The following is a 16,616-nucleotide window of genomic DNA, read 5'->3' as shown; positions in this document are numbered from 1 at the left end:
AGTGGCAGTACCAAAGTACCAACAGCACTACTGCAGGGAGGGTGCTGTCCACACCACCTCAGAGCAGGCCATACACACATGGTCCTGGCCAGTCCCATCAGGGACGCAGGTCCAGCAGACAGCAGTCACCATCAGGAAGTAGTAGTGCATTTGTCCTGGGGCCTGGCGATGCTAGTGTTGCTCCTGACAGGAAGAGTTATCACATCCCTGCCGGGAGACAGTGACTCATACATCCTGTCATGTATGGTCCACAGCTGTCCAATATAAAGCTGTGTCAGACATCCACATTGCTTGCAGGTGTGCAGACAAACACTCACACATCCCTATCCCAGGTCAGTCACCACCAGACATGCACAGCTCCTCTGCATGGCCCTTGTGAACATCACCCCTCCAGACACACACACACACACACACACACACACACACACACACACACACATGCGCATGCACGTATACAGACACACACACACACACACACACACACACACACACACACACACACACGCATGCACATGCATGCACACACACACACACACACACACACACACACACACACACACACACACACACACACACACACACACACACACACACACACACACAATGTCAGCCTCATGGCCCAGCATAGGCCTCTGGCAATCCAACACCACACCCTATGCCTGTGATGATACGTGTGCCACAACCCTGTTATCCATACCATCGATGCACAGACATGCTCATATGGGTCTGATGCACAGGGTGATTATGGTACATTGTAGCAATGTCATGCTGTGTAAGGTGCTGTCTGCTGGCAGTAGTTATGGGTACACATCGAGGTGTATGTACCTTGTTAGCCATGATGCACTATTGCTGTTAGTACTGCTGACTGACTGTAGTGTCTCATACTGTATTCTGGTTTTGTGTTCCAGGTGTCTGTGTGTCTGCAGGCCATGGTCTGCTGACAGTAGCAATGATGAGTAAGGTGGAGTTGAAACACAGTGACTTTGTCATAGCCAAGGTACAGCTGTATATCTACATGTTTACCAGATGTGTTTACATGCAGCAGTGTGTGAGGGGCAATTGTGGCAGACAGTGTGACCTTGCATACATACCCTTGACACAGTCAGCTAGCCCACATACATGTCACCTGGGTGTTCCATAGGCCTGCAGGCTCACATATGCAGGGCAGATTACCTGAGTACTGGCAATAGGTCCCTCACCAGCTTAGCTATTACATTCATTGCAACAGATTCAGCTAACAGCACCTGTTGCCCCTGTCATTTCTGTCACATCCACTCGACCATCATGCAGTTGATGAGGGTTTGCTGGTACTGTGCATGACAGGTTTGGGGTTTGTATTCTTGGCAAAGGTCAGCCTGTGTTAGTCTAACTTGACAATCACCAGCATGTGTGTCTGCTATCTCATATGCATGTCTGGCCTCTCATGCTAGTAGTGCACAAAGAGTCATAGCCTTGTACATGGGGCAGCTGATGAAGGGCTGAGCACAGCCCCTACCTGCACAGTCTTACGAATGATAGTGCAAGATACATAACACAGATAGCACAGCACTACTGTAGTGTGGCAATTACTGCCACTACTACCGAAGTGGGTGACAGTTGCAGGGGCTGTTAGGATTGGCAATGGTGGGTTCAGAGGCCCTTAACTTGTTAGATCTATCTCTCACACACACACACACACACACACACACACACACACACACACACACACACACACACACACACACACACACACACACACACACACACACACACACACACACACACACACACACACACACACACACACACACACACACACACACCGCTGCATGGGGACGTGCACTGAGACACACATGCACATGGAGGTGGATGACCTACCCATCTATTAATGTAAAATACACAGTGATGCGACCACTGCACCACAGTGGCTTGGTGTTATAAACTGTGTAACTGTGCTTGTACATTGGATGACATCTGTATGGGCCAACACTAGTCTGCCAATGGGGGAGTTCACAGGGTGGAAGAGGCACACAACATGGTATAGCCATCATATACACACACTGAAGACAGCCACAGTGGTTGTGCATATGAAAATACATACACAGTTGCCAATATACATATTAGTAACCCTACATATCCACTTGTATGTACTATAGTGTTGTGTACACATGCAATGCTCCACATGTATTATATGCCAGGGACATAACACACATCCTCTTGCAATAGGTAATCTTGCAAATGCCGTAATGGATGGTGTGATAACCCACCAGACATAGTGATTGGTCTTGTCTACTGCTCCTACATACCTGCACAAGTGATTGTGTGTCAGACTTTGTATCAGCATGATGTGTCATTCAGGTATGATGTCTGATGCTGGCATGCACATCAGTAAGTAATTGTGACATGTTTAGTAATGATATCACAGGAATGCTTATTGTCAGGGGACAAAGATAACATATAGGCTGCAGACATGTGGATATCCTATGTACATTGTACAGATGACTGGTATAGGCTGCATAGTGTTACATGGTGCATGTGAGGCAGATGCCATTAACAAGGTCTTTAAAGTAATGTCATGAGTAGGTGGTCAACAGGCCTTAAAATGGTATAACCTACACACACAACAGCTGCATGGGATAAGCTTCACACGCTACTATAGTTGCCGGTATTGAGATTAGAAGTCCTACCTATTTCCACTATTGCATCACACAGTTATTGCAGATGCCACAGAGCTCAGAGGGCTGATAAGTGCATACAGGTACATCTAGGATGAATGACATCAACAGGTCTTGTAAGGTAGGGCAAAGGGACACAAACTGGGTGGTACACACCTCAAAATGGTATAGCCCACACCCCCAGAGGATAGGATTCTTACCCAAATACACACACACAGTTTCACAGTTGCCAGTACTGAGATTAGAACCCCTATCTATCTAGTTATGTATACTGCAGTGTTACACAGTTATTAAATGTGCCACAGAGCTTATAGGATTTAACAGTGTCACAAGGCATGTCTAAGGAGATTACATCAACAGCTGTTATACAGTATGGCAATGGGAAATGTACTGGGTGGGCAGGACATCAAAATACATTACCCTATGAGCATACATATTTACAAACACCTTCACACACACATTTGCCACAACTGAGTGCACAACCCCTGTTTAACTAGTTATCTGTACTATACTGCAACATAGGTAATACACATATCACAGAACATATACGGTTGAATGCTGTCCAAAGGTACTTCTAATTGCAATGACATCAGCAGGACTGCTAAAGTTCATGGGTTGATACTAGGCTATCTGCCCTAGGGCATTTATAAGCCTAGCCAGAGTGTGTTTGGTTTTCGCAACCCTTTTAGATTAGTTGACTGTGCCTCTGTATAGTAGGTCACAGAAGATAGCCCTTTTAAGGTTAATTTACTGTGCCTCTGTCTAGTAGGGACACAGAAGAGATCCCAGGGGTAAACCTACAATATCCCATCCACTTGTCAAGATTTCTCTTGAAGAGGGTCATTGAGCGGCTCTGCCTAAGGACACTGGGAAGTGTTGTGGGTGAGATAGTCCTCAAAAATACTTCACCCTACAAACATACACACTTACAAATTCTTGCATATGCACTTATACACACACACACACACACACACACACACACACACACACACACACACACACACACACACACACACACACACACACTCATACACACATATTCATCGGACCTTAAAGTAGTACCCCTACCTATCTAGTTATTTGTTCTATAGTGTTACACAGTTATCACAAGTGCTACAGAGCTTATAGGGCTGGCAACTGCCCAAAGGTTCTTCTAAGGGGAATGACATCAGCAGGACTGCTAACATAGGTTACTGGGTGGAAAAGTCCTCAAAATACTTTATCATTTGAACTTACACACTTACAACCACTTGCACATACACGCATATAAACACACACACACACACACACATACACACACACACACACACACACACACACACACACACACACACACACACACACGAACACATGCACACACACATTTGCTGGATCTGAGAGTAGAATCCCTGCCTGTCTAGTTATTTGCACTATAGGGTTAAACAGTTATTACACACACTACAGAAGTTACAGGGCTGACAACTGCACAAAGGTGCTTCTAAGGGGAATGACATCAGCAGGACTGCTAAAGTAGGGCACTGGGAAGTGTTGTGGGTGGGAAGGTCCTCAACATACATTAGCCTACAAACATACACACTTACAAACATTTTCCAGAACTGGGAATGGAGCCCCTGCCTACCTAATTATTTGTACTCTGTTGTTACATAGTTATTGCAGGCACCATGGAGCTTATAGGGCTGGGGCTGAGTAAAGGTACTTCTAAGGGGAATGACATCTGCAGGACTGCTAAAGTGGGGTACTGGGAAGTGTTGTGAGTGGAAATGGCCTAAAACTGTTTCACCTACAAACAAACAAACAAACAAACAAACAAACATGCACACTCCCTCACACTCACACACACACATGCACACACTTGCATTTGCCAGGATTGAGATCAGAACTTCTACCTATCTAGTTATTTGTATTATAGTGTTAGGCAGTTATCACACATGCTACAGAGAGTATAGGTCTAATAGCTGCCCAATGATACTTCTAAGGTAAATGACAGCAGCAGATATTTTGAAGTAGGGCAACAGGAAGTGTACTGAGTGGGAACAGTATCCTAATACTTAGACCTACAGGCACACGCACACAAACAGGCATGTGATGTGATATTATACCCCCCACCTCAGTACTATTACACAATGGGGTTCACCTTTTATGCTGGCACATGTGACTGGTTACAACCAGTATACCACTGTCCACAGCAGGACATCAGTCTATGCCAGTCAGGGTATCTGTGTGTATGATTCACTCTGTGTATGTCCCCCTGTGTCTCTCTCTGTCACTGCCTGTCTCTCACTTCCCCACATCTATGTGTCTGCATGCTTGACATATTGTTACCTGTTGCTCATATATATGTCTGTGTATCACATGCAAAGGATGAGATATATCACATATGGGCCATCTACAGCTAGCTGAGGGTAATCCTGTCTGATGGGTGTGTGTAAGGACAGTTAAGGTGTATATAGCTGCCTGTATTCACAGCCATATATACACAATACAGTCATATAGTCCAATGTGGGTTCCAACATGGCCTATGATTCTCTAAGTGTAGGAGCATATCCAGTGTGACCTTCTATAGTGAGAGTGGGACTCCATTCCAGAGACAGATGTACTCAGGTTCAGGGTTTTGTGTGCTACAGCCATATCTCTCAGGAGTAAACAGGACTTCCCTAGGGGTACTGGGTTTTTACCAGACATTATTTGACATATCTGTACACTGACACTGCAATGTATTGTGTCATTACCTAGAGACAGATATCCTCAGATCATCACAGTGCTTTACCAGAGGAACACAAGATGTATGATGCACAGGCCAATATTATGAGCCCAGCTATGTACATTTTTCCCAACAAGGCCAGTTGGGAGGTGTAGCTACAGCCAGTTGACTGATGCCACTGTGTAAACAGTCCAGCAACTTGGTGATATACTGGCTGGGGATCTCCTGCTTGTGTGGTATCTTTCTTACCTGAGATGTCGTATCCTGGTGTGGCCATACCTCTCAACTGTACATTTTTTGGCAGCTTGTCCAGGCATTTTCCTAGAAGTTTTGTCCAGTCTACATAAATTTGTATTTCTATGGCACGTTATTTGCATATAATTGAAGACTGATGTTACAAAATCTTGACATACATTACTGTTTCAGACTACATAACCTTCAGACAATTCCCACTAATGCAAACCCCTCATCCTGCCAACTTTCTCAGTATGTAAGGGCAATATTTACAACACATGTCTAGCACTGTGCCTATGTTTCAATTTTATTTCTGACCTTGTCCAGATATCTTGCTGTCAGAAGTTGGAGAGGTATGGGTGTGGCTACAGAATGCATTCTACTGTGCAGACATGTCCATTATATGTGTAATATATTTAACATACAACTGTGACTTCCAGGTATGTCTGTGGAAGAGAAGTAGGTTTAGCTGACATGCATAATAGTTAGCACTGCAGTTATCTACACATGGCCCTGTCAAAGACAGCACTGTACCTAGGCTACTACAACACAACATCTGAGAGTAAGTGCTGGCCAGATCCTGACAGTTTTAACCATATATACACATAGCTCATTGACCCCTGCATATTGTGGACATGCAACATGTTTTCATGTGTATTGGGACAGGCCTAGCAAGCTGTGCTCTGCTGCTATTTCCCTGCAATCATACATGTTACTGCATTTCAGTGGGAATGTGTGGAGTGGGGCACACATGTCAACTGTACACATTTGCACAGACTGCTGATATTTGCTTTACATTTTGGTTACATTTAGCATAGTATTGTGCCTGTCCGAGAGACTTAAGGCATATCAATACAGTCCACAGGTCAGATTGTAATGCCATACATTTGGATTTCAGAATTCTTACTCTTCAGAGCCTTACTGCAACTACAATACCTGCTACGCTATCAATGTGTAAGTCTGTAGGGGGTATTTCATCATTGTTCCCATTTGTGGGCCTTTGCCAGACATTTCTTTATGGTTTTCTCTGGCTGACTTGCTGGCTGAGCCAGAGGGGTGAGTATGGGACCCATACACTGACATCCCTGCATGTGACCTATGACCCCCCCCCAATTTTTTATCCCCCACTTATGCTGCAGTGAGAATTGTCACCTAGGGGACTACTGCATTCTCTGGAGAAGCCGCTATTGGGAAGACATTTCCTGGTGTCCCACATAGCTGTCAGTTGTCTGCTGCTATCTCAGTAGGCCACCCCATTCCCTTGCATGCTTGCAGCAATGCTACAGATATGCTACCAGAACACACTATTCCATTTTCTTATTGTTAAGAAGACTGACTTACCTTGTGCCTGCGGCAGTTATGAGGATGGTGCTTGAGAGCTGCCTATGTCAGATGCAAACAGTACACTGCCTATACATGGCAAGTTACAGGTAGTGTGATGTGTGTATCATCCATTTTACTGTGTATGTGAGTCAGAGAGAGAGGTGTCAGTCTCTGGGTCCCTCCAGGTCAGTGTGTGTGCTATGCATTGCCTCTTTGTCAAAGCCAGGGCATATTGGGCATGCCTCCATCTGCTTACAGGAGCTGGCTCAGGGGGTTCCTCTTCCAAGTCCCTCTGTGCCTGTGGGGACCTTGGCAATGGTGGGGGGGGGCTGTGTGGCCCTTCCCCACTCTGTTCCTGCTGCAGTTGTTTCCACGGGATCATATTGCGTAGCATGGCACATACTATGAACATGTGTACACATGTGACTGGAGAGTACTATGAGGGTCCACCAGATATGTCAAGGCAGCGGAACCATAACTTGAGCATCCCAAACACGTGCTGTACAATTATCTTGGTTTGTGCACGTGTCTCATTTTGGCATTCTTGATTGGGTGTGTGTGCATTTCTGATGGGTGTCATCATCCACGTCTCCAGTGCATAGCCAGCATTCCCCACCAGATGGCCATATAGGATGTCACCACTAGCAAATGCCTGGTACAGCTGTGATGAATGCCAGATGTGGGAGTTATGATATCTTCCAGGGTTGCCAGCACACACATTCATGATAATGCCCTGAGCATTGCGCATGACCTGGCAGTTGATGGAGGGGAAGCCCTTGCAGTTTATGTAGACCCTATCCTGTTCACTGGGTGGTGCTTTGATGTGGATGTGAGTGCAGTCTATCACATCCAGTACCCCCGGGTAGTCTGCTACATGGTGGAAGAGATGCATATTGTTGGTCCCCTCCTCACGGGTATTGGGGAAGTAAATGTGCTCACCGGCACGTGGTTGCATGGCATCCAGGACCTGGTGGAGTTCCCTGGATGCAGATACCTGTGAGACCCCCATGATGCCACCATTAGGTCTTTGGAAAGTACCTGTAGCAAGGTTTCTTAAGGCTACACATACCTTGGTATACACAGGGATGGGTTCCCTATTGTTGGCTCTGGGTCTGAGTTGAGACCGGCACAGCTTGATGATTTGCTGCAGTATGTCTCTGTTCACCCTGTAGCACTCTACTATCACCAGGTCATGTAGCCCCTGGTAGATTACCCTGGGTCTGAGCACTCTTCTCATCCTCAGTTTGGGGTGGTTGTCAGCATTATCCTCCTCACCACCCTCAGCCTCTAGCACATACTGATGGATCAAAGCAATGGCAGCCCCTAATATTTTTTCGGTTAAAATTCCACCACATGTGTACACCAGTGATGCAGAGTCTGTAGGAAAAAACAGACTGAAAGGTGTTTGCACAGTTTATACTGTTGTGCTGCAGATGCTGACTGTATGATTGGTTGGCTATACTATATTCCACCTGCTTGCTATTTTATTTGTACTTCATTGCTTTTATTCTACTATTTCCCATTTTTTGTTTTCCCTTCTCATTTCTACCCATTTTAAGCCCCGAGGTGTGTCGTGCAAACCTGGTGCCCAAATGCAAACAGTCCTGCTATTTCTGTTTTTTTTTGTTTTTGTTTTTGTTTTAGACCTGGCACACACTGTGTAAACCCGTTTAGCTAAAGTAAACACTTTGCAGTAGAAATGGCCCTCCCCTGGACACGAACATGCTCTTCATTTCATGGAATAAATCAATACAGCCTCAGACACACACCCTTTCTTAGCTGTGCTTAGCTAAGCTCAAATAGGAGCCATGGAACTCCAATGTTCTTACACCAAGAATGACACACCCCCTTTTCATGTCAGCTGCTTCTCCTGCTTACACCTTTGCCTTATAGCTCCTACACGGTTAGGTACAGCCAGAGAATGGTCTACCCTTTAGTGATTCAGTAAAATTTGTTCATTTGCATACCCCACTGCCTTAGTCCCTGGTTACACCACTACACCACAGCCTTTCTCCTTAGCAACCAGTGTTACCTGTTATTGTTTTGATTTTTCGTGCCATTGAGTATAATGGCAAAATGCAGTTTTCATTTAAAATGCCTTTTCACAGTTGTTTCTTTATTTTCGGCATAATCCCATTTTCGCACCACTGCCCTATGCTTAAATGGCCGAAATCGGCCGAAAAAAAAACTTTGATTTTTATAATTTTTGCAACACTTTTCCATGCCAGTGGCCATATATTTGGCCAATGGCATGCCTAAGGATTATAATACATGCTTTACTTTGAGCTGTCATGCCGCCATTTTGATTTTTGAAGAAATGTATTCGGCTAGTAGCCAAATACATTTCTGCACCAGACACTGTTCTTGCATGGATTCCTGCCTGCTTACTGAATCAGTAACTTACCTCATTTGCATGGTTTTCACCAGCAAATGAGATAATTAGCATTATTCAGTGGTGTCTGTGCAAGAATAGTGCTGGCAGGCTCGTGCACACTCCCAGCCTTGTTTACTGGATCGCTCGGTGGCCATATTTCATGCAGGAGCTGCTACACTATTCCTGCATGGATTAAATCCTGGGGATAGTCTTGTTTACAGGTGTTTTGTACACATTTGACAAGGTATTAAACTGTCAAAGAAGAAAATAAATCATGCTGGGAACTATTTCTTGAACACCAAATTCATATTGCATTATCGTATCTTTTGCAAATATTTCAAACAGGACAAAACTTTGGAGGGAAATACACTCTTACAATAAAGAATTGTACAACTACACCAGCTGCTTGCAGTGTGAATGTTCACAGCACCGAAAAATATATTAGTTTGTTATGCTCAAGGATTATGGTTTGGTCTATATTATAACCACTGAAAGTCAGTTGAGTGAAATCATTTTTACATCAAAAATGCCATTCAATGAACTATTATAGTGTGATTGTGGTACAGTGAAGATTGGAAAATTTGCCTTTTCTTCAGTGTAGTGTGATCTTGAAGCTGGTATATATAATTAGCGGGGGAAGTGGTGTGTGCAGCCCCCCCACAAGAGAAAGTTCGATAAACAGCATTTTCTATGTAAAAGCCATTCACTGAACTGACTTTTCGTGGTTGTAATATAGAACCTTTTGGTTTAGATGAAGTGTTCATATTCTGCATTGCAACAAATCAGGGGTATAGCTACCAATGCAAAAGAGGTGGGAAAAATGTCATGCACAAAGACACTTGCACCTCAGCAAAAAGGGAAAAATATTATTAACCCAAATTCAAGAACAGAAAGTCAGAATTATTTTGTCCTATGCTGCATTGTGAGGATTTTTTTTTAAACAGATATATCACATTTTTGCCAACATTCAACATAAAACACTTTATCTTCCCACTGCAGATATTAGTGAATAGCAAAGTAGATTAAATATATGTTAAACATTATTTGAAGTAGAAGTAAGAGAGGTCAGTTAACAGTTTCTGGATTACAATAATAATTTTGATACCTCAGGAAGAATGTGGGAGAGGGTCTGACAGGACTGGGAAAAATGGAGGTCTTAAAACATGCAGTTCAGCTAGTTTATTTTGATGGACATTTGTAACTACTGCTAAAGAGGTAAAAGCTACTCTGAAAACAAATCAGAGTAATTCAAGCAAAAAAAGTGAAATTAAAAATATGTTGCAGAAGCTGTGCAAGAAGACTATGATCCATACTACTGCCATTCTATGTACATGGAGTAAAAAAAAATTCCTTTATCTAGCATGACTCATATACAGAGGGATTGAAGTGGGTTCTGGAAAAACAAAAACTTTAAAAATCACTTTATAGTGCAGGCCCATTAAGACATAATACACAAACCCATTTAATGGTTCTGGTACATTAATTTAATTACAGTACAAATAATTAATGAAACAACTAAAATATTGTGGTAACCATAATGCATTTATTTATCATTTTTGTTGACCAGGTTAGTCTTACTAGGCCAATATACTAAGGTGGTATTCATACTGACTAGAGGAAATGTGGTTTGGATACCTGAAAACGTCCTCTACTCTTTTCAGGCAGGGATGCTGTTTGTTGTTGCTCTTCCTGTGTCTGTTCTGGGTGCAGAGACAGCTTCAAGAAGCAGGAAGAGATATGGTGAACAAAATGTTTTAGAAGGGTCAGCAAGTCTAAATGTAGATTTTTGAGAGGAGACTATGATAAAAGAGAAGGTAGAGGATATGTTGAGTCTGAAGACAGTTGACCCTTCACAAAAGGACTGAGTGGATGATGCAGGGGCACCTGAGGCTCCTATATGCAAAGAGAAATGAGAATCATACATGCAGAGTAATGTGAAGGTGGTTGCACCTTCACAAGATTCAGAAGTACTTTTATAGGAGCAGTTATTCAAGTGGTTAATGAGACACAGAAAGGATGTATCATTACAACCCTCCAAAATGGGAGGGATGCAGATTATTTATTATCAGGAATTAATTATCCAAAATGAGCTGGAAAATGAGAAGGAGATTTCATGGTGAGGTATTATAGAGAGAATTGTTCAAGAAAAAGTGGAAGAAATGATAAGAGAGAAGAAGAAGTCATATGCAGAGATGGTGAAACAGGGAGAAAGGGAGAAAGAAGAGAAGAAAAGAAGAAAGAATTAAGTAAAATGAAAGATATAGTAAGTATAAGCTGTAAAGAAAAAAAAGATGGACAGGTATGACATTTGGAATAACATAATAGCACCATTAGGTATTTCACCAAAAGAGGTAAGAGCATTCATTCATATTAATAAAGATACTTTTGGTGACAGTATATTTGAATCAGGACAATATATGGAGAAATGTTTGGAACAATATGAGTTAAAGAAAAACAGTAATCCATGGAACATATATGATTTGCAAGTATTCAATAGATAGAATTCAAACTTAAGTAGAAAAAGAATAACTAAAAGACTGTTTAAGGACTGTATGTAAAGATGTTGCAGATATTGCAAAAATTATGATAATAGAAATTTATGGACTAGGGGTTGAGAGTGTGGTGTTGTATTAAAAATGGAAAGTAAAGGAATATGACATATTCCAAGTATGATAAATGTAGACAGAAACAAAGACACTGTGAAATATTGGGGACAACAAAAATGTTTTCTTTTTTGTGGAAAAAAATGCTAATTGAATTAATAATTGGTACAAAAAAAATTATATGTGTGGCAAAATGAGGCATGATGCAAAACAATGTGAATTGAAATGTTTTAAATGTGAAACATCAGGTCACTTATGGGTAGATTGCAAGGATAATACAGAAGAATATAAGGAGAAAGTGGATAGAAAGCATGAGAATGAATGAAAGAGAGAGAGAGAGAGAACAAGAGGAAAAATAGAAAGAGATCAAGGAAAAAAAAGAGAAGGGCAGGAAATGATAGATAATAATGAGTCAGTAGAAGGATGAGAAATAAAAGATAAAAAGATAGAAAAAGAAGGGTATAGGGAAATGGTAGAACAAAAAAATGAAGAATTTAGTTGGAAAGTGATTAAGTGAAGGAAATGTTCTACTGGGAAAAGGGCAAATATAGGAAGAGGAAATTTAAAAGCTTAGCTATGAAAGAAGTAAAAAGGCAATGGGTAAAAGACAGGGAAACGAGATTAATATAATATGAGCTGAGAATTTTAGTGATGAATGTGAAAAAGTATAAAGTATATAAAAATAAGATTAGGTGTATTGGAATGGTGTGTGACATTTGGTATGGATATTATTATACTTAAAGCTACAAGAATTTTAATAGAACAGAAAAGATCACAAGTAAAAGAGTTATGGGGAGGTAAATTTATTTGGAATATAAGAAAAGCTAGCCTGTTTATAGCATTTACAGTGTTTTCTGTGTGTTTTTCTGCTGTTTCCTGAAAAAAAAAAAATTCTCTTTTTCCGCCTTTGCTGAACTAGATTAGTCCAGATTTCAGATTTTGCTGAATTCCGGACTGTGGTATAGTTTCCTGTGTTGCCCATATCCTTTCCTGGATAGGAGGAAGCTTCTCTGTTCACCAGTGAGTGTGGGGAGCTTTGAGCAGCCTATCTGTCCCTGGAGGAGTGGTCTCAGCCCTGAATCTAGTAGCTTATTGGCTGCTCTGGGTCAATTCCTATCTCTTTCAGTTTCCCTGCTTTAGAACCCGCATTTGTGCGGTTTTGCACGATTTTGCGCATAGCGCAGCATTGGGCAGTGCCACTTAAATGGGTTTAAACTATTCCCGGCTCCACAAAGTCTGCTCTTCACTTTTTCCCTTAGAACTGTTCTAAATCTCAAAGTAAGCACTCGATTTTCATTCTAAAGTCCTGCAGTTGCTCGTATAAGTAATCTTATAAGTAAGCACTAATAAATTAAAGCACTACACCCTCTTATACTCCCTTTAAGTACTTGACCCCCTATTGTTCCTTTTTGATCAGTCAAAAAGTAATTCCTTATACTATCCTGGCATGTCCAAAAGTCAGTTTTGGGTTTACTCTCCAGTCCAGCTGGTGAATCTGGGAATCTTGAGGCAATGTTACAACTGCCTTATGTACACAGACCACCCTCTACTCCTCCCAACAAGCTCAAATATATGTGAGAGATGCAACTATATAGCCAACCTGGAGGCTGAGCTCTCTCAACCCAATACTGGCGCAGTCAGTCAGGAGGAGAAGGTAACCACACACACCACAAATCCAGTCTCACATAGACTTATCGCAACAGAAAACCAAACACATAAACACACAAAAACATACTCAGAGGCTCTAAATAAAAATCTGCCCAAGCAGCAGAGACCTCCAAAGCAGACATCCAAGCAACCGCTACCCCACAACAATACCCACATATTACATAGTTCACAAAGTCAGTGTGCCACACAGTCACAGCCCTTAAGGCTAAACAACACACCTAATACACTTGTAATAGGTGACTCTATTGTCAGACACACTGACGTCCCACTCACCAGGCTGAACAAGGAGAAGGTCACTGTAAGCTCCCTGTCGGGTGCCAGGATCTGCCACATAACACAAGCACTCAGGTCACTCCAAAGCAAGTACAAATATGACTCCGTCATTGTCCATGCTGGTGTGAATGACCTGAGACGTACCTCCCTGGACTACATGAAAAGAGACATAGAGGAGCTCTCTGATCATGTAGCCCAGGCCGGTATGACCTTGACCTTGAGTAGCATCTTACCCTCACCAAGAATGATGCCACAGTATAAAGACAAAATGATCAATTTTAACAATTGGCTAAAGTATTGGTGTCATTCAAAGGGGATCCAGTGTCTGTCAGCCTGCGATGACATGCTCGACAAGCCACATTGCTTCGCTAGGGACGGCTTACACCTGTCAACCCTGGGCTTTCAAATACTGGCTAAGGCTCTTGCCACCCCCATAGTGCCTTTTTTAGGCAAGGCTCAAAAGACAAACCCACCTCCATAGACAACACAAAGAAAAAGAAACTAAGGGTAATGCTGCTCAATGCTAGAAGTCTAAACCTCAAGATGCATGCACTCAAGGCTCTCCTCAGTATGGAGAATATCGATATCTGTGCAGTAACAGAAACCTGGTTCAAGGCTCCCGAGAGCACCCCAGCACTACCAGGTTATACCTCATACCATGCTTTTCGGCCCCAAAACTCAGACCGAACCACAAAAGGAGGGGAAGTATCCATATTCATCAAAGATACCCACACCTCCAGGTTAGTGGCACTGCATGAAGCATCGGAGACCATCCATGTGCAACTAACAGTGGGCAAAACTGCCTTTCAGTGTGTAGCCTGCTACAGACCACCCTCCTAAACTCAGGAACCCTACTTGGCTTTCCTGAGAACACTGGAGAATATGAAGGTCTTTCCAAACACCATTATATTGGGTGACTTCAACTACCCAAACATAGACTGGGAGCACTACTCAAGCCCCAACTCCCTTCCCAATGGTTCCTAGAATTTATAAGCTCAAATGCTATGGAACAACTGGTCACCACTCCCACAAGAGGGGAAAACTTATTGGACCTGATCATCACCAACATGGGGACTCTATGTTGCTACCAGAGGTATACCCCTCATTGGTAAGATCTGACCATAAATTAATCTCACTGGACATCCATATCCCGTCCCCACCCCCAGCCAAGGAAACCACGGTGAAGAACGTCTCAAAAGCAAACTTCTCAAAACTGAGGTGGAATCCTTCAAAGCCCCCGGGCCAGTGGAAAATACGGCCCAAACTGCAGAATCCTTTACAAACGTTTTCTATGGACACCTACAGGAATGCATGGATCATGCTATCCCAAATAAAACCAAGACTCTTTCCTCCAAAGGCAGGAGACCTGTCTGGTGGACTCCAGCCATAAATAAGCTATACAACAGAAGGAGGAAGCTACTACATGATAGAGCAAAATCCCAAAAAAGGGAAGGCATCTCTGATCATAACTAGCAAGAAACTATGATCCCTCATAAAATCATCTAAGGCCAGCTTCAAAAGAAAAATTGCACAAGATGCTAAAGATAATCACAAGGCCTTCTTTAGTTATGTCAGGTACCTGGGTGGCAACTCCCAGATATGCTCTGAGTTAGTTCAAAATGACAAAAAATACACTGAACCCACAGACATTGCCAACATCCTGGCAGACAGGTTCAGTGCAAACTTCTCCGCCCCTTTCCCCCCAAAAGAGCAAATGTCTATCCCAGCAGAGTGTAGCCTCCCTGACATCACAGATGCACAGGTGAGAGCTGCCCTCTCCAAAGCAAAAAACACAGCATCAATGGGACCGGACGGTGTCCCGGGCTGCGTCTTACACGAACTCCAAGAAGAACTGAACCCTCACATAAAGTCACTGTTCAATCTCAGCCTTACTACAGGATATGTACCCAAGGAATGGTGTACAGCAACAGTGGTCCCACTCCACAAAGGTGGTGCCATAACGGACCCCGGAAACTATCGCCCTATAAGCCTGACTACCCTGGTCTGCAAAGCTATGGAGTGTATCATCATGAAACTCATAAACAAAGACATTGGGAATCTCCAAACACTGGATCCTACCCAATTCAGCTTTGTTAAGGGCAGATCTTGCCTCTTGAACCTGTTCAACTTCTTTGAAACAGTCACCAAGGCCATAGATGAATGGAAGGTAGTCCACACAGCCTACCTGGACCTCGCAAAAGCCTTCGGCACAATACCCCACTCGGGCATCATAGATAAGCTCACCAGCTTAAATATCAACTCCTATGTCACAAGATGGGTTGCAAACTGGCTCAGGGATAGAACCCACATGGTCAGAATTGCAGGTGCCACGCCAGACTCTAAACCAGTTACAAGTAGCGTCCCACAAGGCTCAGTCCTGGGACCTCTCTTGTTCGGTATATATTTCTCTGAGGCACAGGCTAACATGGGGCGACTATGGCTGACCAAGTTCGCAGATGACTGCAAACTGGGTGCCAATAATCGACTCGCCGACTGACACAAGCATCCTCCAAAAGGGTCTCACAGAGACGGATAACTGGTGCCAGAGCCATGGCCTAAAGCTAACTGCCAAAAAGTGCATAGTCATCCCCTTTGGGAAAAACAAAGTGCCCACAATCTACCACATAGGTGGTAATCCATAATGTATGGAAGAAGTAATTAGGGATTTGGGGACCCAAGTAGATAGCAATCTCTCCTTTGACAATCACATTGCCAAAGTGGTTAGAAAGACCTTCTATATAGCCCACCTTATCATGAAAGGGTTCACATATAGATCAAGAGAGGTC

Source organism: Protopterus annectens, chromosome 17.part0 (assembly GCF_019279795.1).
Source record: "Protopterus annectens isolate FY-2018-M chromosome 17.part0, PAN1.0, whole genome shotgun sequence".
NCBI lineage: Eukaryota > Metazoa > Chordata > Ceratodontiformes > Protopteridae > Protopterus > Protopterus annectens.
Note: the sequence above shows the minus strand (reverse complement) of the source record.